This window comes from Pteropus medius, unplaced genomic scaffold (assembly GCF_902729225.1).
Source record: "Pteropus medius unplaced genomic scaffold, Ma_sr-lr_union100, whole genome shotgun sequence".
In the NCBI taxonomy this organism is placed as follows: Eukaryota; Metazoa; Chordata; class Mammalia; order Chiroptera; family Pteropodidae; genus Pteropus; species Pteropus medius.
The window spans coordinates 14,769,761-14,793,096 of record NW_024342471.1 but is presented as its reverse complement, the minus strand read 5'-3'; the positions used below and the strand labels follow the sequence as shown (position 1 = coordinate 14,793,096).

The 23,336-nt window shown below is 43.2% G+C and overlaps 1 long non-coding RNA gene across 1 annotated transcript in view; it reads left to right on the top strand.

The window, feature by feature from the left end:
* Window positions 1-23,336, top strand: part of LOC120603681 (uncharacterized) — a 138,143-nt gene that overhangs the window by 80,115 nt on the left and 34,692 nt on the right. Inside the window, exon 7 of the long non-coding RNA XR_005653082.1 lies at window positions 10,131-10,680. This is a non-coding gene — a long non-coding RNA (uncharacterized LOC120603681). The remainder of the gene's footprint in view (window positions 1-10,130; window positions 10,681-23,336) is intronic.

Below are 23,336 nucleotides of genomic sequence, written 5' to 3'. Positions count from 1 at the left end.
ATCAAGAGAACCAGGTACAGTTCCTGCTTATCGCTGAGTAGCAGGTTTCAGATCTCTGCCAGATCACGGAATTATTCAAATAAGTCAATCATATCCTCTCATGGGACCTGGGGGACACCCTGCCTTCTTGATACTACAAGGCCCAACTCCCACAGCCCCTGATATTTCACTCTTTTCTGGAGTACGATGCCCGTGTGGCCTGGCGTGATGTGCAATGTGCTCCTCACCTGGTCCGTGAGTGTATGTGATCAACAAAGTGCTGTCAGTCATATCTTTCCAGTGTCGGGTGTTGTATACGTGGCCATCCCCATGACCCTGGGGCAGGAATCCCCTCCTCACCCATGAGGTGACTAGGAGGTGGTTAAAACACACTTTGTCTCCAGCCATGCCTGACGACCATTATGTTAGGCTCTCTGGAGAGTGGAACTGCTATCACAGTTTAATTCAATCAGACCTTTGAATTGCTCAGACCGAGTTCCCTTTGGGTTGGGTAGGAGGGCACCATGCAAAGTCAAGCCTGGGTACCTTCACGTTCTCACCTCTGAGGTCATTCTCTGCTCCTTCCTTTGAACCAAGGCACCAGCCCCAGCCCCTCATTAGCACTGCAGGCAATCCACAAGTCCTTCCCCTCTTTTTCCCCTGGAAGCACTGATAAAATAAGACCTTCAGTGGCCGTCTAGGTGTGCTAGCATTCCCAAAATACAGATGCTTCCTTTCTATGTGAACGAATGAATTAATGAGCAATAGGGAGAATTGACTCTGTAATAAGAGAATTTGGCTTGATGTCCCTTAGGGCTGTGTATTCGTTAAGATAAAAGGTATAGCTGCTGTAACAAAAGATCCCAAATAACATGCTTAAAGAACAAAGAAGTTGTTTGTCTCTCATACAGTAGTCAGAGGTGACATTCTAGGTTAGCAGGTAGCTCTGCTCCACACAGTTACTCAGGAGCCCAGGCTGATTAGGCCTCTGTCATCTTCATGTGGCTTCCAGGTCACTTTGGTTATTGCCACCCAGCCAGTAGGAGGGGGGAATTTGCAAATCCAGGGCCATCAGGGCCATAAATTCTTTGTGAACAAGTGTGACAGCAATGACACATGTTATGTTCACTCGTATTCCATCACTGGAACAGGCACATGGCCATCTAGCCTCCAGGGAAGCTGGGAAATGCAATCTCTAGCCAGATGGCCATGTCCCAATTACAATAATCCATGGAAAAAAGAGAGAATGGATTTGGGTGGACAGTTAGCAGTCTGCCCCACAAGGAGCAACTGGATGAAGTTGAAGGGACACAGGACTGGGAGTCAAAAGATACTGGTTGAAGTACTGGCTCCCCACCCCCTCACCCCGCTAGCTATGTGCTCTTGGGCAAGCACCTGTCCACTCTGAGCTTTACCTTCTTTATCCGCAGAATCAAGACCACAGCCCTATTTACCTCATTGAGTTGTCCCGAGGATCAAAATGAGATGACAGTAAACTCTAAATTGCTGGCATGCGTCAGGTGTGCTGATGTCCTTGGCCCCTTCTGGCCTTAACATTATGTGCCCTGAGGGCAGGGAGTTCTTGCCTTGAAATCTTGGTTGCGTGCAATGCTCATCTTCACAGAATTTCCTGTTTACCAGGAATCAGGGAATCACTGGAGACTGAGGTAGTGGGTAAAACCTCAAGTACTCAGGGCTCTGCATCCAGCAGACCCCTCTGGAAGTACCTACCTCAATCCATAGCTTTAGGAATTCCTTTCCTCTTGGCAATAAAGTGGAAAGAACTCAGATGTGAATATATGTAGTGGAGGAAAAGAGGATCTGGACAGACAAGCATTAGAGCGGGGGTTTTCAACCTTGGGCCCACGGGCTTTTGGAAGGATCTGTGTCTGGACACTGGGTTGTGAACTCCTTGGAAATGCAGTGCAGACGTTTGTGAGTATGCTGCACATCCTCCAGGGGAGAGATTCCATAAAGTTACCAGAATCTCAAAGAGTCTTTGATACAGGAAGTCTAAGAGGCTTGTGAGTAATAGACAGTCTCAACCAACACCCTAAAAAAAGGGCAATGACCAACTGGTATATGTTTAGAGAAGGCAACTCAAGTTGAAGGGACAGGGAACATGATGTATAAGAAATACATGCAGAGAGAAATTGGACAGTTTAGTTTGGAGGTGAGAGGTTGGGGCATTGGTGTAAGATACGAATGTGGTCATCAGATTTGTGTAGGGCAGAGCAGGTGCTTCTTGTGCTCTGTCCCCATACCTTCCACTCAAGGTCCTTGAGTGTACTGATGGCTTCCTATGGCAAGTTTCTGCAGCTCTGCCTGAGGGATTTCTTTGGCTGCAGAAGCTCGCTGGTACATGGGCAGGTTGAAATACTGGGGAATTTACACCCCTGGGAGTAACTTTCAACCAATGATATGTGGAAGTTGGTGAGTAGAACCCCAGCTTCCCTACCCCTTGGGTGGGATAACTCTGGGGTATGTTCTGTACCACCATTGAACAATAGAAATATAATATGAGCCATAAATGTGAGCCACACATGTACTTTTAAGTTAAGGTAAAAAGAAATAGGTGATATCAAATTTTACGCTGTATTTTAACCCAATGTGTCAAAGTATTGTCCTTTTGTTACATAGTCAATATAAAAATCATTAATGAGATAGTTTACTTTTTAAAAATTCTTTGAAGTCTTCAAAATACAGAGTATATTTTACCCTTACTCTACATCTCAGTTTGGATTAGCCACAGTTTAAGTACTCAGTGGCCCCAGGTGGCTTGTGGCTGCTGTATTGGCCAGCACAGTATCCCAGAGATTCCCCAGAGGAATTAAGCTACAGTTGCTCACAGCGGTAACACGCTCATTAACACCCCTGTATTAGTGTCCTTCCTTTCCCTGTCTCAGTTCTTCATTCCCCAAGCAGGGGTTCCTAAAATCACCCCCAAGACCAGGGTCTGCTTTTGGGAATCCCTTCCTAAGATAAGCAGTCAAGACCAAGATTGCTTCAGAAGGTAGTGCTAGGACCTATAGGTGAAAGTGTCGGGAGAGTTTTTGGAGCAGCACCAGAGCTATTCATTTGTTCGTTCGTTCGTTCGTTCGTTCATTCAAAAATATGCGTTGAGCTCTTGCTATGAGCCGTGCACTGCTGACCACTGTAAAGGGGAATGGGTGCGAAGCTCCCCATCACAAGAGGGAGGGGTCCAGGAGGAGGCAGACTAAATTTCTGGAGGGGCATTTCCACAAGGACTTCATGAATCGGACTCGTATTTTGATCGTGTGCTATCTGGCGTCTTTTCCATTCTGTAGACACTGCCTTCCATGATTCATCTGTGCCTCCGTGAAGCTTCTCACGTTGTTAATTGCCTGTCTTCTATGGCATGTTTCTCCCTAAAACTGCAAATCAAGGTTTTTATGACATTTTTTCTCCAGCAGTGACTTGTGATTAGGTTGTTGTTCCTAAAAAAGGCCCATCCCTCATCATCTTTGCAATTTCCCTTTGATTTTCTTGTTTAGCAAATTGCAGTTCTCCAGATAAAAACTGGTTTGGCATCTCCTCACTTTCCCCCTTCATTACTCAACTGGAAAACACACCTAAGACTCCTTTTGCTAAAAGGGACCTCAGAAAGCATCTGGTTCAGTGCTTTTATTTAAAGGATGGGGAAAACGGGGCTTGGAAGGGAACGTTATTAGTCCAAAGTCACGTGGTAAAACAATGGCTCAGTTGAGTTGGGAAGTAAGTGCATGGGGTCTCAGTAATCTCTTTCCCTAGCTCTTTGCCTCAACCTATCCTAGCTCCATCCTGTCCCGGCTCCAACCTATGGGCTGGCCCAGCCCAAGCCAAAGCTGTACTGTCTGCTCACATCCCTGGCTTGGAGGTGGGATGTGCCCAGGAAGGAAATGGTTCTTCTCATGATGGGGGAGAATTTTGTTTGTTTGTTTGTTTTTAGCTCTGAATTGCCCTGAGGCTTTGGGGGTGACCATGCAGTGGTTAGGGCTTGATTCAGGAACCCAGCTCCTCCTCTGATGGCTGTAGTACTCTAAATGTGTCTCCTGGCCTCTCTGAGCATCAGTTTCTACTTCTGCAAAGTGGGAATTACAACTATAGTAACCGTTGCATCAGTTTGCTCTAGTGATAAAGGACAAATAAATCATTGTTGAGGTGTGCAAAGTTTGGTCCCTGCTGCACTTGACGACCCCCCTTTCACTCCAAGATGTCCTTTGGGCTGCTTGATACTTGAGCATCTTGGATTTTTTTCTCAGTTCCTCAAATATTCTGGGGTTCTCCTGCCACCGGGCCTTTTCTATACTGTTTCCTCTGCCAGCAATGCTCTTTGCACCACCTTCTCTTCAATGCTCATCCTCTTAATGCCTGCTTAGCCTTCAGATATGAACTCAAGAATGGCCTCCTGGCCCCTAGATGAGTTCAGGCTTCCTATTATATCACCACGCATCCCTTTTTCAGTGAATCTGTCTCAGTGTTTCATTACACTCTCCTTGGTGTGATTATCTTATTTTTGTCTGCTTCATGTACTAGACTATACTGACTATAAGCTTCATGAGGATAGGCTCACCATGGTATTCTCAGCACTAAGCACAGGGCCTAGCAGATAGTAGCTGCACAATAAATACTTTACTGAGGTTTGAATATTAGTTCTTCTTGAAATATAATTGTTCACATAATCTTTATAATCACCTAGTAAGGGAGGTATTATTACCACATTTTGTGGTAGAGACAGTATTGCTTACCAAATATTCCATTTGTTTTCTTATATTTCTTGGCTCCCTTGGAGTTGGCAGGGACAGGTGACTGCTTCTGGCTGATAAAATACGAGTGGGAGCCATGTGTGTCACTTCTGAGGTTAAGTTGATCTACCTAATGAAGAACTAATGTGGGCACATATGGAAGGGGAGACAAATAGAAAAGCCTCATGGTCTGGAGGGTGAGAGTGAGTGAAGGGGGAGAGAGAGAGTTTTGAGTAAATGCTATATGTAGGATATTGAAATCAGTAGTGATGGAGAGATTTTAAGTATGTTTGTTGTATATTAAGAATGTACTTCTCTTCTTGATATTCTTTGAAAGGTTGAATAGATATCTGAAGTTCTTTAAATCCTTTTTGGTCCCTGGACTGTTTCTTTTAATATAACATTGTGTTGAGACTGGATCATGTTGTCCACCTCCATATTTGGGTTGCATGGCGTTTGTGAGCAGTCGGCGTCAGCATCACTGGGGGTAATCAGGGCAGAGAATATCAGTGTGTGACGCGGCAGAGAATGAGGCGAGTCTTCAGAGCAGTGCTAAACCTATTCGCACTCCCTGGGTCACAACTACTCAAAGAAGTAAGTACTGTTATCACCCTCATATTGTAGATGAAGGAATTGAAGCATGGAGAGGTTAAATGTTTTGCCCAAGGTTACTCCATTTGGAAGTGGTGGATCCTGTATCTGAATCCAGGTAGTCTGACTTTTAATAATTACCATAAGGATCAAAGCAATTGTTTTTAAATGGAGGAATGATTTTGGAAGTCTCTGCAAGATTTTTCTTGTCCTTTCTTATTTTTCTTTCTCTTCCCTCGCCTCTCTCTTTTGTGAAGGCCTTGCCATCACATTATGTGAATTTATTGGATTTATAATATGGTTTACAGAGGCAATAGTTTTAAAGAAAATTGGCTTCCTTTTCAAAATGTCATGTTTCTCATTTTCTCTCAGCATCTTTGGCTTTTTTTAAGCTCCCCTCAGCTCCTAAGTCATTCCTAAGCATGCTTCACGATTAGAATGCTAGAAACCCTCAACCAGCCAATTTGAGTTTTGTGATTTGTTTAAAAGGACACTTAAAATAAACCCAAGAGTTGATTGTGACAAAGAGGAATGAGTGGGAGCTAGAAGGTAGAGGAAAAGAAGCAAGTGTAAGGTAATTGGGCATCCCCAAGGATAAGGGGCTCCATTCATCTCTCAACCATCTGTTTACCTACCCTTCCAAAGGTACAGATATCCTCATTCATCTCTCTGTGCATCCACGCAGTCATTCACACAAATCTGTATACATCATCCATCTGTCTCTCCGACTGTCTGTCATCTGACCATCCATCCGTCTGTCCGTCCATCTGTCTGTCCATCCATCTATTCATCCATTCATGCTAGCTTTTGGTTCTTTCTCTAGCCCCTCAATGGAATGATGCCCATACTATTTCTCAGGAATCAGTCTGGAATGGCCAATTTAATATCATTTATTCAACATCTTCTGTATGTCTAGAGGTATCTTAGAGTTTATAAACACCAATATTTATAAAAATCCAATATTTCCAACAACCCTAAAGAAGTCTCAGAGAAGTTAAATATTTTCCCCTCCCAGATCATCACATGGCTAATGAGAAGCAAAATAGGAACAGAGAAGGTGGAGAGGGAGAGTTGGGAACTGGAACAAGGTTTGCCTCTGACATTGGCGAGGTTCTAGAAGAGCTGACCTAGAGAAGATGGGGACAGGAAGTCCAGTCAAGAAGGGTGAGCACTGGTGTCTAGAGGTATATAAGTCAACTATTGCTGCATAACAAACCATCCCAAATTCTTATTCCTATCACTCAGGAAATTTCAGAGTTTTAGAGGTTACTTTTCAGGAGCTGGGAACAAAGGCCAGACCTCTCTTTGGGCAAGGCCAAATTCTTTACTATACAGAATTAAAGTTTGAGAAATGTTGACCTTAGGAAGAGGACTGGAAGAGAGGTATAATATGTTGCTTTCATTCTCAGACGCCTCTTTCCCTTGGTAAGCTCAAAACAGAGCAGTACATTAATACATTCTTCATCCATGGTTGTTAAATTTCTTCCCTCCTTCCCCTTTTTCTCTCCCTCCAATGCAGAGTCCCTGCTGTTTTTTTTTTTTTTCCTATGGACCCCCTCCCATTAGTCTGGTGAGGCCTATGGACCTCTGCTCAGAATAAAGTTTTTAAATGCATAATGAATATATAGGATTCCAAAGGAAATCAATTATAGTTTCCTATAATTAGCTAAATGTTAAGAAAACAATTTTGTGGTATTGTCATAAATATACTTCTTTATTAACACTTTAACTATCAACCTATTGGAGGGTTTTATAAATACTGTGATTTCAAAGTAGTGTTGAACATAAATATTTCAAAATATCTGAAACATGTAGCAACTGTTAGATGATAGGAAAATATCATGGATTTTATTGGTGAAAGCCTAGTCCCACTAATACTTCTATAGTTTGTTGCCTATATTCATAATAGAAGAAAGGGTTAAAGTTAGTTAGATATTAGTGAAAAAAAGATGTAAGTTTTTCCTGCCCAAGTTCATAGATCACTGTATTTTAGCCTAGACTCGTAGAACCCAGGTTAAGAAGCCCTGCTTCAAAGTCTTGCATGCTATGTACTTATATTTAATTGGATACTGAAGGAAAATTTGATTTGTCTTGAGAAAATTTTCGAGAAGTTTGTAAGAGTCATTGAGGTAATTGGAGGCACCCTAGAGTTGTACAGAACTTGAACTGGGACTTGATGCACTGGTGTCTGATGGATTTATGGATATGTGTGAGTGGGGCTATTGATGGCTTTTAATCCCCCCCATCTGAAAAGGTTACATTTTGTGACATGGCTCAAAAGTGGGCTTGGCTTTTCCCATTATCAGTAATGACATTTAAATTTATTCAACCCAAAAGAACTGGCCCAATGCCAGAGTGAGGATGGAAGAAAAATAAATGAAAATTAAGAAAAGTTGAAAGAAAACCACTTGTACACAGCTTTTGGGAAATCCATTTTGTAGCCACTGAGAGTCAGTGAGTCCATCTGGTAAAGCCAAAATTTTCACAATATTCAGGATAGAAAAAAATGAACAAGACCCAAGAGCAAGACTAATGTGTTTTTTTAAAAAAGGCACTTCCGGCATGACCCAATAAGACTTTGATTAGGTTCATCATTTTTTTTTTTTTTGCATAATTTTCACTGGCACTGTAAAACCTTCCACTCACAGAAGGATTTTCTTCTGTGTTCCCTTTTAAGGGGTCTGAAGGCAGCCGTTGACTGTTGGATGCATGCCTATGCTCTCTCAGAGCAAAGCGTTCCCCTAGGAACTGGGGGGTGGGAGCAGGAAATGTTCTATATTTCTATGTAACTGGCACCAGCCCCTGACCCCCAGGTGACAGCCAGGTCCCCTTTGGGGTCCACTTGGGATGAAAGCCTAACGGTGGGGTTGGGGAACTCATACCTGGATCGTTATAATTGTCAGAAGTTTGACAATGTGAAGGTGAAACGTAGAGGCTTCCTCGCTGGGCACAGGCCAGACTGCTGCTTCGAAGCCCACCTGACAGCAGACTAACATGAGGCAGTGGAACATTCCTGTAAACTCGGAGAATGCAAGCTGGGAGCCCTCTGGGACCCAGTGCTCTGGTGTAAGGGTGAGCCTACCACACAGAGCCCAAGAGGAGATGTTATCGGCACTGGAGGGGGGACCGAAAGGTGCTTGTTCCCCTTTGAAGGTTGGGTTGCACCTTAAATGCATTATGTCCAAGATGGAACTCAGGACATTTCCCTCCAGCCTGATCTTCTCCCAGGGAGTAGCGAGGCCAGAATCTCAGATGTGATCTCCTCCTCAAGCCCCAAATCAACAATCCTACTAATTTTATCTCCTAATTGTCTTTGAAATGTGCCCATTTCTTTCATTCCCACTGCCATCACCCTAGTCCCAGCCACCATCATCCTTCTCCAAGGACCCTGACAGCTACAACAGGCTCATAATTGATCTGCTTTTCACTCTGCTCCATTTCATGGATTTTCCTTTGAATCTTCATAAGCAGAGGAGAGAAAATTTTATTTGTTGAGTATCTACTATATTTTAATTCTTTAATTAATCAATCAATTAATAAATACTATTGAGTACCTACTAATATCCTACAGGCTCTGCTTTAGGCTTAGCAAACTGAGATACGTGGTCACCTTATCTTTGGTGGTGTTGAGTGTTAACCTGGAATGATCTCAAAGTTAGATATCTCTGTTCTTAGTAAGTAATTATCAAGCTTAACCATTTTACTTTTTCATTGTAATGAAGAAATATTTCAAATAGAACAAGCAATTTGGAAAGTAAGAAAGCCAAGGACCTACCACCTAAAACAAACACGTGAACATTTAATTATATTTGCTTTAAATATTTCTTTAAAAAGATAAGTAAAATGCTACACTTACTGCTGTTAGTGTCTCTTTGTGCTCCTCTTCAATCCTATTCTCCCTTCTTCCAGGTAGTCACTGCCCTCAGTTGATATATTCTTCCTGCTCAAGTTTTAATGCCTCATTTACATATGGATGTATTTATAATCTCTCTCTTTGCCTTTGTGAATTTAAAACATTAAGATAAATGATATAATGCTGTAAGTATTGTGCAAGTAGCTTCTTAAAATTCAGACAGGATGTTTTAGAAATTTATCCGTGTTGACAATGTTGATCAAGTGCATTCGTTTTAACTGCTGTATAGTATTCCAGCCTATAAATCCATCACAATTTGCCTCTGTATTTCTCTGGTGGGGGATATTTAGGTTGTTAGTACTTTTTTTTTTTCCTCTGATGACAAATGATGATGCACCAAACATCTTTATACCTCTCTCCTTGAGCACACACTTGGGATATTTGTATATCTTTAGTCTTTATCAGATACAAATGGCTTTCTAAAGAGGCTGCTTTGTGATGTGGCAGGAAAGTTCTAGAGTTGGGAGTCAGGTGACCTGGTTCAAGTCTAATTCTGGCACCAACTCACAATGTGACCTCAGGCTTTCCCTTCCTTGGTCTCAATTTCCCCATCTTTGAGATGAAGGCCTGGACTAGCAGATTGCTATAGTTCCTTCTTCCTGAGCTCATTAAAAAGATGTTTTGCAGAAAGAATATGCTCTCCTAGAAATAAAGAAACCTCCCAGAGGCAGGCTTGCTGTAAGCCATGGAGAAGGGATTATCGTTGAAGGCATTTGACACTTTTTTTGAGCTCCTATCAAGGAAGGGTTGGGCACTTTTGTTTTCCATTTACTTGACTAGGGAGATCAAATGGCTTGCATAAGACCACAGAGATAAGAATGATCAGAGCTGAGATTTGAAGCCAGGACTGAGAAATTCCAGAGTCTGAATTCTGTCTACAAGTTCCTTTTGCTTTGCCACAGGGCAAGTTCTTTCCCAGCATCTCCAACTGCTGAAATGGCATTCTCCTTGGGAGTCTCAGTGGGCAGGCCATTGATACCTAGGTGCCCTGTCCTGGGCAGAGACTGAAGCCCAGGTCTTGCCAGAGGAATGCAGAGCTGAACCTCCTAGACGTGATGAGGGACTAAGAAAGAGCCCTCCTTTGGAAGGAAGACAAGTAACAAGTGGACTGAGCCAGAGGCTGAGGACATCGCAAATGCATACATTCCGAAGGCATTTACACTCTGACCACAGCTAATGAACCAGTGAGGAATCGGCATCAATAAGAAGCAAATGAAACACCAGCTCCAGTTAATCAGTAAGCACAGCTGCCTGCTTTCCTGCATTCAATTTCAGACTCGCATAATGAATTGCCTCCCTGGAGAAACCAACCTCCTCCTCCCCCCAAAAGGCCTTGATCCAATAAACCAACTTTTAATGGAGCAGCATCTTTCAATCGAAGGACGGCAACTTATCTCTGGGTCCTAGCTGTGTGGTGACACGAATTCTCTGAGCTGCCCAATCTCACTCAAGGTTAGTAATTAAGGCATAATTGAAATGAAATTAATTGCAATAAATGTGTAATTAGCACAGCCATTGATTAAGGGCATTTGAAATGCCGTCAATGCATGGGACATTGATTGCCATGCTTTTTTGATAAATTTAATTGCAATGATATCTTTTGTTACTCCAGAAGGTCTATTTTTGTATAATGAATTTCCACAGGAAGGACTGGCTTTGAAGCCATCTGATTTCCTGAAATTCAGAGATATAAAGAGAATATTCCAGGCCCCAGTTGTGTTGATCATAGCTCCTTTGCCCAGATTTCGTGTATGATCTGTTTCATCTTGGCCCCCTAGCCCATAGGCATCTTTGTTCAAATTAGAAAAAAGCACTCATTCCTTTGGGCAGACCCAGCTCATGCCAGGTGCACAGCTTGGCCAGTGGAGCAGGAGCTGAATTTCAACCCTCACTGTTCCACCCAGCTCAGCACCTTTGTGCATTGAACAACTTTTTCATCCCTACAGAGCAGACTTGGTATCCTTCTCCATGTAGAGGGAAGTGACAGGAAGGTAGAGCCAGACCTAATTGGTCTGAACCTTGTCTCAGGATCAAAGCCTACAGATCCTTGATGCTACCTGCCCCCCACCCTCTCCAGTTACTTTGATTGATTGGATGTTATGCAGAAATTGCCAGCTGGAATGCTGGGACCTCAGTAGTAGCCAAGAGGAAAGATGGTGGGACTGGGCTACATGTGGCCTGGTAGGGTGGTGTGTAATCTGGCTGCAGGACTGAGTGATGGGCAGTTCATGGTCCTAACCACACTACTGGAAGAGGCATGGTGACCTCAAGATAACCAAGCTGGTAGTGTTCACATGCAGAGGTCAGATGTGGCAAGGGTTGAGCAGGACCTGCCAGAGGAGATGGTGGGCAGCATGGCTGGGATTCCCTGTAGTCCCACACTGAGTCCAGGGGTTTGTGCACTGAGTCAGTGGGGAGGATAGAGTTATGTCAGGGCATCTACTCCAGTACCTGCTCCTGGACAGGGCTGAGCCCCAGGCTGGGTGCCAAGGGGCTGAAGGTCATGTCTGATGCTCAGTGGAGACCATTTCTCAGCTTTCAGCGTCTGAAAGGGAATGCCTAGTCCTGAATGATCCTGATGCCTTCCCTCTGTGAATGTCTGCTCTTCATACTAAGGAATTTGTTCAGTCATTCAACCATTTTTTCATTCATTCATTCATTCATTCATTTACTGTAAATATTTAGCAGGTACCTTCTATGTGCAGGTGCTATGCTAGCTGCTAGGAATAAAGTGGTGACCCAGTCCCTGCCCTCATGGAATTCAAGGTCAAATGGAACAAATAAGCTTTAAATAATCACACAGACTTACATTCCCTTAATTATGAGGTGGATCCAGTGCTCTGCAGATGTGCTGGACACCTTCTGTTTGCCTCTCTAGATCCGCCTTCCTCCACCCTTCTCTGCAGATCTCTGCGGACTGCATCAAATGGCTCTTCTGTTCTCTGCCTTCAGGTTACTGGGGACTGGTTGGAGACCAGAGAGAGGGAGGAATATGCAGCTGGGGTGTTTATTCCCCCAGGTCACTGATTGTTGACCATGCCCTTATTGAAGGCCTTGGTTCTCCACCTTGCTCTCAAGTTCTGTCACAGTTTTGTTCCCCTTGGGCTGAGGGGTGTTAAGGTTGCCACTGCTTATGGCTCTGGAGCACTTTGTGTTTCCTTCACCCTGCTCATCTTTGTATACGGTCCCTCTTTTTAAACTCTCCTGTTACCTTTACTCTCCCTCTCCAGCCTCCTCATCTGCCACTGTCCCCCTCCCTACACTCATACCTGAGAAATACCTATCTGCTTGTTTCTTGGACACAGCCAGCTATTTCACTTCTCTGGGCCTTTAGATATTGGTCACCTCCTTTGGGAAAGCCCTTCTCTTCCTGGTCTTGGCTCTTCATGGCCATCAGCCAAGCTGAGTCCCACAGAAGAGGGAGCAAAACCATGCCAGGCCCTCTAAGGTCCACACAACGAGCCATTTCTTTGTCATCAGCAAATTTAGAACAAAGTTTAAACTGCACACATGCCATGGTTGCCATGGTTACTGTAAAGGCATTCTAAATACAGATGATTATATAATCAGCTGGAATGACTCTTTTGGAAAAAAAAGTTTTGACCCGCTTTTTGCAATGAACTACTCAGTGACTCAAGGCCTGTGGGTGGTGACTCTGCATAGGGTCAGAGTAGAATGATGCATTTGGACTGCAGGCGGCAGTAAGACTTGCCTTCGAAGTGCCTCATGCGACCAAGAATGAGAGGACAAACTGAGGCCCAGAGAGAAGAAGTAACTTCCCTGAGTCCACAGAGAGCTAGAGCCTGAACTGGGACTAGCTGCAGGGTGCCATGGGGGAAGGAGCCCTGATTTTGACGAGTCAACTAGAATATGAACCTTGGCTCTTGGAGCCTCAGCTTTGTAACTTGTGATATTACTTGTATTAGCCAGTATAACTAATGTTGGTTTCTATAACAAACTCCAAAATTTCAGTGGCTTTTTGACAATAAAAGTTTTGTTTTTTGCTTATGACACAGTGCAATCAGGTGTTTGATGGATGACCTTCCATGTGATGACTAGGGACCCCAGCCTCCTTTCATCTCTTGGCTCTGCCATCTCGAAGGATTGTGACAGGGAAGGGAAGGTATAGGGTGCCTTATTGAACAGGTTACTGCTATTGGCCATTGGGGAACTTCTGGTAGGCAGCATAGAACACAGCTAGGTGGACACATGTGATGACAAGGACTGTGGGTCCATCCATACCTAGGAGGGAACATGGAAAAGCTATCTTCTACCCAGGAATATCTGCTTGGATTGCTACATTTTGGCTTCCATTTATTTCTTTAGCCAAACTTAGCCTACTCTAATATAAAGGTTGAAGGTGCCTGGAGCAGAGCCAGGTAGTTATCCCCATCTTGGGGACCTATTAAAGCCTTCCACTTCCACATGGCTCTGTCCCCAGCTGCCACGTTGGAACTCACCTTTTAGGGAGGCCAGAAGATAAAGGGAAAGATCAGAAACTTTGAAATCATGCAGACCTGAATTTTATCTTTGTCTCCATGTCTTGTTAGCCATGGGATCTTGGACAAGTCATTAACCTTCTCAGAGTTTCTTTATCAAAAAAAGGGATAATTAATAAAAATGCAAAGATTAAATGGGCTTCATAGAGAACGGTAGTTGCCTATAGTATGTGCTCAATATATATGCTCTTTGTTTCCTTCCTGGTCTGACCTAGAAACATTTTTAGAACCTGGAACCTACGGACCTTTCAAAACTGTGACCACTTATTCCTCCTGAGACTTTACCTCCTTTTATCCTCGTCATGATTGATAGTTGTGCGTGGGCATATTCCAGAAGAGAAGCTTCACCTTTTTAGTATTTCCCTACCATTCCAAGCTCCATCCTAGAGTACCGTCAATCCCAACAGGCCACAGTGGAATAGGCTGGTAGACATCTTTTAGGACCTACAGGTTTGCAGTTTGTTGGAGGCCATGAGGTGACTGAATTTTATTCTAAGTGCAACCAGAAACCACTGAAGGATGTTAACAACTTGAGAGAATGACTTAATTTACGTTTTAAAAGAGATGCCTTTTTTCCTGCTCAGTGGAGGTGAATCATAGAGGTGCAGGACTAGAAGCAGAAGAGCTGTTAGCATGGAGGTAGTTGGGATGTAGAGAGGTAGACGGATTTAGGAAATATTTAGGAGCAGAAATCAATGAGACTCAGTGACCAGGAGGTTCTTCTGGAACACAAGGAGCTGAAAGTGATCAGAGGGAGGATGAAGGACATGGAGACCAAGCGAGGGAAATTCGAAACCTAGAACATCATTCTTCAGCAAGAGTCAACAATAGCAGCAGCACCAGTTGCAGAGGCCATAGCACCTAAAGGCGCAGTCACAGAAATCTTGACTGAGCTAAAGAAGGACTTGAATCTACAGAAGAAAAGCCTGCCTGTAAAAATAAGAACAGGAAACCATTCCATAGTCACTGCCGGGGAAGATTTTGAATTTTAAGGATAAAGACACAATCTTTCAAGTACACTTGAAGGTAAACATTTTAAAAAGAAAGGAATGAAAATCAGACTAACTGGACAGCAAATTTCTCCACAGTGTTAAACACAGAAGAAGAAAAGAGTCAGTCAGAGCTTTGAAGCAAAAGTTACCCCAAAATTCTATGTCCAGGCAAGAGGTCATTCATATTGGGAGACAATTTAAAAATATTATCAGGTATGCAGAGACAGTGACTATAGCACTTTTTTTTTCTGAAAGAAAAAAAAAAAGAGCAAAGTGGAAAATACATTTCAACATATCAAGGTATAAAACAAACACTATAAGGTTAGAAGAGTCAGGATATCAATGATGGACAGTAAGAATTGAAATAGTTTAAATCCAGCATAAATCTAAATATATTTTTGAATGGAAAGTAAATGTTATCATTCTAGAAAGAATAAAAATAATAATAGCTAATGGTTAATGACCATTTCCTCTATCATAGGCACTAAGTGTTTTACCCACATTAACTCATTTAATTCTCATTTCTTCGTGAGGTGGGCACGTTAAGAACCCTTATTTATAAAGTGAGGAAGCTGAATATAGAGAGATTAAGTAATTTTCCCAAGGATACACACACTTGAACCCTGGAAATTTGACTACGGAGTTTGCATGATTAATAATACTCCTTCTGATACATGTGGGAGAGAGAGGGTAATAAAAATAAAAATAAACATGGGGTGACTCTTGTAAACTCATGCAGATACCCTATATGTTCCTTCTCTAGAGAAACCCTTGACCTGATGGCTTCTCAGCTAGGTTGGTTAGTTCCCCCACCCCTAGCAACCAGTTGCCAGTGACTGGCTCATGTGGGGTACAAAAGGCCAGCCTCTTTGACTCAAGAGGAGACCAACTGTGCAGTGCCATTCATACTCTTGAGCTCCCTGTGGGACCAGGTTGAAGCTGATCTCCACCTGAGACGACATCCTTGCTTAGCTTTCTTCTTCCCCCCACCTTGTTCTGCTTCCCTCTTGCTCTTTCTCTTGGGGGCCTCCCTCAGTAAGTCACTTGCACAAGAATCCCCATTTCAAAGGCAAAGTGGATTCCCAAGAAACAAAGACAGATACCTTGGTTGTCAACCGATATCTGCTTTCAGGCTTCATAAGATTTGATCTTGTTGTGTTTTCTATTCTAGGATTCTGCATAATCTATTTTTTAAAAATAATAACCCCTCTTTTATTGAGATAGTATGAGGTCTCTAGCTATTTCTTGCAGCTCAATAAATCTAAATTGTATAAACTCGATAAAGTTACTCAACCATCCTCAGTTTCACTCCATCTGTACCATTGTGCTCATTATTCTCCCAACTTCAGTGCTTGCTTTGGTGACTTAAGAGAATGCATGCGATGGTTTCCAGCATTGTGATTGGCTTAGAGTAGGCACCCTATTAATAAGTTCTAGTTTCTTTTAGAGTATTCTCTTCCTCTCTTGCTCAAGTCAATTCAGGCTGGGGAAGCATAAAGAGAAAATATATCACAGTGCTCTATGACTTTCAAAGCACCATGGAAACATGAGAGTTCAAAGAGGTGTGAGTTTAGAGTCCCAAAGATCCAAATTCATCTCTCTATCCCATTGCTTCTCAAATTATAATGATCATGTATGTCACCTGGGGATCTTGTTAACATGCAGACTCTGACTCAGGAGGTCTGGGTGGAACCAGAGGTGCTGCCTTCATAACAGAGTTGCAGGTGGTGTCCATGTTGCTGGTCCTCAGAAGAGCAAAACTTTGAGTAGCAAAGCTCTAGTTTGTCTTTTGTTTCAGGGTGATTTTTTTTTCCCTCCCCAAACAGCCCATCTGAATGGCAGGCTTGTCCCTTTCCATTTCATTTTGCACTTCCTGTGAGTTGTGGTTCCTGCCAATAAAGAGATCTCAGCAGTTGAGGCAGCTGGGGAAGCTGTCAGTTATAGTCTGGTGTGTCGTTAAGTGGAGCTAACTGGAGGGAATGTGGGAGGCTAGTGAGGTGGATTTGCTCCTGGAAATGAAGTCAGGGAAGTCTCCTTGGAGGAGATGACCTATAGGTTTATCACTGCATGGATATCTCCTGATTTCCCCTGCTCTTTTAAGCAGGAAACACACACCTTGAATCTCAGGGCTGCGGTGTCATCTTACCTCCTGTTGCCTGGACTCTGGTCTGGGTGCCCTGCCGTCTGGACAAGACTATCCACATCTGAGCCCACTGTGTCCCTTTGGCCATGGCCTTGAACCCTCTGGCTCCCTATGTATTAGAGGCCTCAGCCTACCTCTCCCTGATCCAAGGCCTTTTTGACACCGTGACTATAATGAGAGGTTCAGGTAGTTCCAGATATGAGAAAAATTGTGTTGTTTCCACAACATTTAATGCATTTCTTCCTCTCATCATAAACCTGGTCAAGTCCTTGTAGGCATTCTCCTTTCTAAACTGAGATTGGTTTTCCTTGTTCATAGCTGGGCTAGGTTTCCTCCATCTGCTTATTTTCTACTTTGCCATTCTCCATTCCTTGTTCTTCTTCTTCCCTTGGGGTTTAGACAGTGGAGGCGTTGTCTCAGAAAGGCCACTCTCAGTAGGAGCAGGCAGGTCTTCTGCTCATCACCAAACCATCTTCTATTGTTGGATCTGGAAGTATGCTGTTACTTCCTAGAAGTAACTGGACAGAGAACAGGCCCTTGATCGATTCATTCTTTCTTTAACCAATACTGAGAATATAGATGTGCCAGGCACTGCACTAGGTTCCTGGATAACAGTAAACAAACACAGTTCCTGTCCTGGCAGTCCAGCTGGGTATATTACACTTATAAATGGGGGCACCTAACATATACACATACATGCATGTGCACACTCATTTGCACACACACATACATTCCAGTCTTCAGCCTCCTGAGTGACCCAAACCCACTGTGTTCAGGGGAATGGCCTCTTTCCCAGGCCCAAGGGAAACAAAAGAAATTCCTAGAAACATACCTCACACCCGTTAGAATGGCTTTTATCAAAAAGAAGAAATAACAAGTGTAGGCAAGGAGATGAAAAAAGGGAACCCTTGCGCACTGTTGGTGGGAACGTAAATTAGTGCAGCTACTATGGAAAACAGTAGGGAGGGTCCTCAGAAAGTTTTAAAAAATTAGAAATAGAACTGCCATATGCTCCAGCTATCCCACCTCTGGCTATGTATCCCAAGGAACCGAAATAAAGGTCTGGAAGATATATCTGCATTCCCAAGTTCATTGCATTATTATTTACAATAGCCAAGACATGGCAACAATTTACGTGTCTGTTGAAGGATGAATGGATAAAGAAGATTAGTATGTATACACAATGGAATGTTATTCAGCCTTAAAAAGAAGAAAATCCTGACATTTATGACAATAGAAACCTAGAGGACATTATTTTAAGTGAAATAAGCCAGAAAGAGAAAGACTGGCAATTTCCAAGGGCTGGGAGAAGGGGGACTTGGGGAGATGGCCAAAGGGTACAAAGTTTCAGTTATGCATGATGAGTAAGTTCTGGCGATCTAATCCACAGCTATCTCTTATAATTAGCAATACCATGCTGTATACTTGAAATTTTTTAAGAGGGTGGATCTTAAGTGTTCTTACCACACATACGCAGAAAGAAAATAGTAGCTATGTGAGTTGATGGACATGTTAATTAGCTTGAATGTGGTGATCATTTCATAACTTGTATATAATATCAAGACATCAAGTTGTATACCTTAAACATATACAGTTTTAATCTGTCAGTTATACCTCAATAAACTATTAAAAAAAAAGAGCAAACCTACTTTAGTAATTTTTATCTGGAGGCCATTTTGAGAACAATCGAAATGGGAATCACGAGAAAAGTTTAGTGCCGTTGGTCAAAGAAGTCAGAATGCTGGGGACTTGTTTGATATAGGAGTGGGAACGAGTGTCCTCTGGAGGGTCTGGCCCCTTACTAGAGGATGGTTGCTCTTGATAGATGGTAATGACTTGTATCTGGGCACGGCATACTTATATACAGAATTTCACGTACAGCAAAGAGAGGCTCTTGCCTGAAGACTGATGGCGAATACAGACAATGTTCCAATCCCTGTGGAAAATGAGTGTACTCAGCTCCCTAAATTCTGTTTCTCCATATTTATATATGCTGTTACCCAGTGAATACCTGATTAAGGAATGCAGCTGCCAAATGAATACATTTGTTGCTCATCAAATAGCACCATAAAGCCAGCGATGATGGGGCTTATTAAAAACCTTCTTTCATTCAGTGAAAAATCCCCCTCATGTCCCAGCCAGTCTCAATATCACAGCTAATGAAATGGGTAACCAATAGACAAAGAGATGTATTCAAGAGCAAATTAACTGCCTCAGGGATATGCATCATAAAGATTGCAGCCTGGAAAATAAATAGACAGTGTATTGGGCAAATTGGCCTCATGCTTAAGTGTTGATGGGTTGGAAATATTGGTTTAGCTTCTTGAGAGAAGCAGACAGTGTGAGATCCTGGAAGGCAGACATTAGCAACGAAAAATCAATGCAGGGACCCTCTAATTTGCTAGAACTGGGAAAGGGGTGAGAAGGAGTGAGCAAACATTTATTGAGCCATTCCCACGTGCCAGGCCCTGTGCTGGCCCTTTCTCTTGTCACTGCATCCTCACATCACCCTAAGGGGTGGCCTCACCTACCCGTGACCACATAATGAAATTGCACAAAGAGATTTTGTTTTCTCTGTCCAGACTATTAGGGCTCAGCTTCTATCAGATTCTTTAAATACAACTAGCTACTCTTAAACAGCCCCCAGATATTTCTGAGCTCCCTTGAACCCTAGCTTATGATGACAAAAATAAAAACAAAACAAAACACAAAACAAAACAAAAAAAGCCCCAAAAGATTTTCCTTTGTTTCTGCTATTCTGTTGCCTACTCTGCTTTTATTCTTCTCTGGGCATCTTCCAAACTAAAGGGATGCAGCGACCTGCAGGTTGAATGGCCATTTCTACTCTGGCTTCATCTGTAAGACCCAAGGTGCACTCTTAATGCTCCTTCTTCCTTCCTGATTCCAGTCTACAGACACACACAGCTGTAGAAGACAACAGTGTGGGTTTCAAGTCACATGAGTTTGGGCCATGTGATCTCAAATAGGTCACCGAACTCCCTTGAGTCTCTGTTGCCCTCTGGGCAAGTGAAGATGATATTGCCTCTTTCACAGGCCAGTCGGGAGAAATTGATGAAGAAACATGTGGAAAGTTTCTGGAATGAAAATTCCCAAACATCAGTCACTCCTGGCTCCTGATCTACTCCAGATTTTCACAGGCTTTCCTTCTTTCAAAAAGAACCAGCTAAAGGGTTAATTGAAAGAGACCTCACTGCATCTGTGGGCCCAGCCTCTCTGCAGAGGGACTGAATAAGCTGACTTAATGTGTAGCAAAAATGAGCTGAATGACTTAATGGGTAGCAATACCAAGGACAAAAATCAGCAGTCCCAACTGCTGAAACACATACCCTCTGCACTTGCAAAAGCAGCACTTTTATTATTTTTATTATTTCTTATTCTATATTAATATGTTTAATCTAATATTATTATATTTCATTTTAGTCTGATAATGATTATTTTTAAAGAAATCTAGTGAATGTTTAGGCTTACCCCTTGATGCATTCCAGGCTAATTGATAGTAAATTTTCATTTGAAGTAAATGGACTCTGAAGGGCTGTAAGGGCTGTATACCCTACTTATTTATTGGTGCATGCCTCAGATTGGGCTCCCCCAGAAGCAGACAAGGGTGTGAATGCAAGCAGTTTCCCTGGGAGGTGATCTGAGGGAATGAGGGATAGGGAAAGTGACAGGGAAGGGAAAGAATAGGGTGCCTTATTGAGCAGGTTACTGCTCTTGGCCGTTGGGGAACTTCTGGTAGGCAGCACAGAACACAGGTCATGGTTATCCCACCGGGGGGTGATGGAGTGGGTGTTCATCCACTAACTTTGGTTAGTTGTTGGTTGAATGCTGTTCCTGGAGATATTTATTTCCTAGCATTTCTGACCCGCACACAGGGGACACTCAGTGAGAGTTGTGTTTATAGTAGGAAGCCATCGCTTTGCACAGGAATGATGAGTGCCAGGGGGATGTAGGTCAAGCACTGATGGTATCTGCACACACTTAATCCGGGATCTACAGAATATCCCATGTTTGCCATGATGTTTCTGTATTTGCCTTTCTCCCCAGACTATGAGCTCTCCGAAGGCAGCGCCATGTCTTGTTTTATCTCTGCTGCCTAGCACAAACCTGGACCAGAACAACCACTCAGCAAATACCAGCTGATTGACTGGATGATTGAGGGAATAAGTGATTGGAGACTGGAAAATGCACAGGACAGAGATCACAAACTCAAATGCCTACAAGACCCATGAGGAGGATTGAATGAGTACCAAGGTTCAGAAAGAAGAAAAATAGGAAGGTGAAGGTTGTGAGGACCTAGAGGACATATGTCCTGTCTATAGGGACAGCTGCTCAGCCCTGAGTGACTGTCACCTTGTGGGAGTTGGACCCATGATGTCTGGATTTTTTAACTTTTTAAAAAATAAAGGCCAGGACTCCAGATTTTTATGTGAAATTTCTTAGTTTTTGAACATGGTCAATGACATACAATATTTTCGAAAATAAGAGCTCCCTCAGACACATCTGGGTGATGTAACTCGTTGTCAGGCATATGTGGTCACCTAGTTACATGGAGCAGGAGACAGCACAGAGCACTTCTGGAGAGAGTTAGGGGCTTCCTAGGTCCCCAGTAGTCCCCACAGGGATGTGCCCTTGAATGTTCATGGATTAGTAACATAAAGAATAGCCTGGTAGATTCATGTAGTTCCTTAGGTAGGAGACTACAATTTTAGTGCTGGTTGACTAGGGAAAATCTCTCGATTCCACGTCTATAATGTAGGTTCATAAGACCTGATCTCTTTTGTGGCAAGGGTTGATATGTTGATGAGTGAGACAGTTCTTTATAAACTCTTAAGTCCAAGCTGGGTTGGTGCCCTTCCCAGAACTCTCCCTACTTCTACTGAAGTCCAGTTCCTTGGCTTAGGGTTCTTTTAGGCTGTCTTCCCATCAATGCCCTAAGCCCTCTGGGTCTGCTGTGGTTGTTAGGCTCCTATCTGGTGCCCTTTGTCATGATCTGCCTGTCTTTGCTAGGTGCCTGGCGGCTTGGTGGGTGGCGTGCTCAGCTGTGACTTCCACTTCTGGCATACCACTTTCTGGACCTCTCTTCCTGGTTTCACAGCCTGGAGTTCATGAGTCAGAGAAGCAAATATGAAATCATTTCCTGCTTTTGAGGAGCTCACAGCCCAGGGGAGGCAGACCCTACTCTATGACAACACAAATGCTAAGGATCAGTGGCATTCCTTTGTTTACCAAGCCCTATTCCTTTTTTTTTTTCCTGGGCATGAAGCTAGACTACATTTCCCAGACTCCTTGCAGGTGAGTGAGATCCTGTAACTGGGTTTTGATCAATGGCGTGTGGGCAGAAGCAATGTAGAGCAATTCCTAGCATGGCCCATAAAAATCTCCTACACAATTTTCAACACTCTCTTTCACCATCCACTGGATAAATGGACAGAATTGGTAAGCACTGAGGGAAGGGTGGAGCCACAAAATGGAAAGAGCTTGGGTCCTGACGTGCACAGAGTAGAAATTTCCACATCTCCAAATGGCCTGTGTTGTACTGTGATGTGAACAAACATTATTTTCTTATGCCACTGAGATTTGGGGGTTGTTTCTTATATCAGTTCACCTACTTTGTCTGGTACAGTGCCCTAAGGGGAACCCCTGGGCCTCCTCAGAAGAAGGCTCTTTGCTGGGGGCAGGGCTGGATTCAAATTTAGAGCTCATTAAGGAAGTTGTAGGCTCTCTACTAGGGCAAGAGAAGCATGGAGCTGGGGATTTGGGCAGATCTGAATAGATTTTGTAATGCCCCTCGAGGCAAATAGAAAGAACTTCAGGCAAGAAGTGGGTGGAGTTGCTTTTTTCATCCTCCAGGAATTCTCACTGTGATACATCTCAGTGGTGTAGGGTTCGGGGATCGCTAAAGACCATGAGTCGCTCTCAGCAAATGGTTCTACTTCTGAGAGTCACTTTTCTTGTTCACTGTGCGAGCAGTTGACAGTAGGATTGGACTTCACAAGGCAGGCAAAGATCACTGAGTTCGAGGCTCCACCAGCAACTTCCGTCCTGCCCCTAGGGACCTAGAATAGAGAGTGTCTTTTCTCTGTTTGATAAGTATCTTCTGCAGAAGGAAAGGGGAAGTAGTTCAGTCCTACATCATTTGGGACAAATGTGTTTAAGGAGTCCATCTCTTTGCTGGATATTTATACCATCTACGTGTTCTCCAAGGATTGAATTATAAGGTTCAGAAACCATTTCTGGCCAACTCTCACAAAACAGAGCCTGTCAGAGACCTCCAAATGGAAGAGGGATGGAGAACGAGGTGTAAGAATCAAGGCAGCTCCTGAGAGTAAGGTGAGGAACAGTGTGAGATGGAATGGACTCCTTTATTTTGGCAATTTCTTTGTCCTGCTGTTCAAGATTTAAATTTCAGTGAGGGAAGCCAGTTATACAAAGCGTAAGACATCACAGGGCATT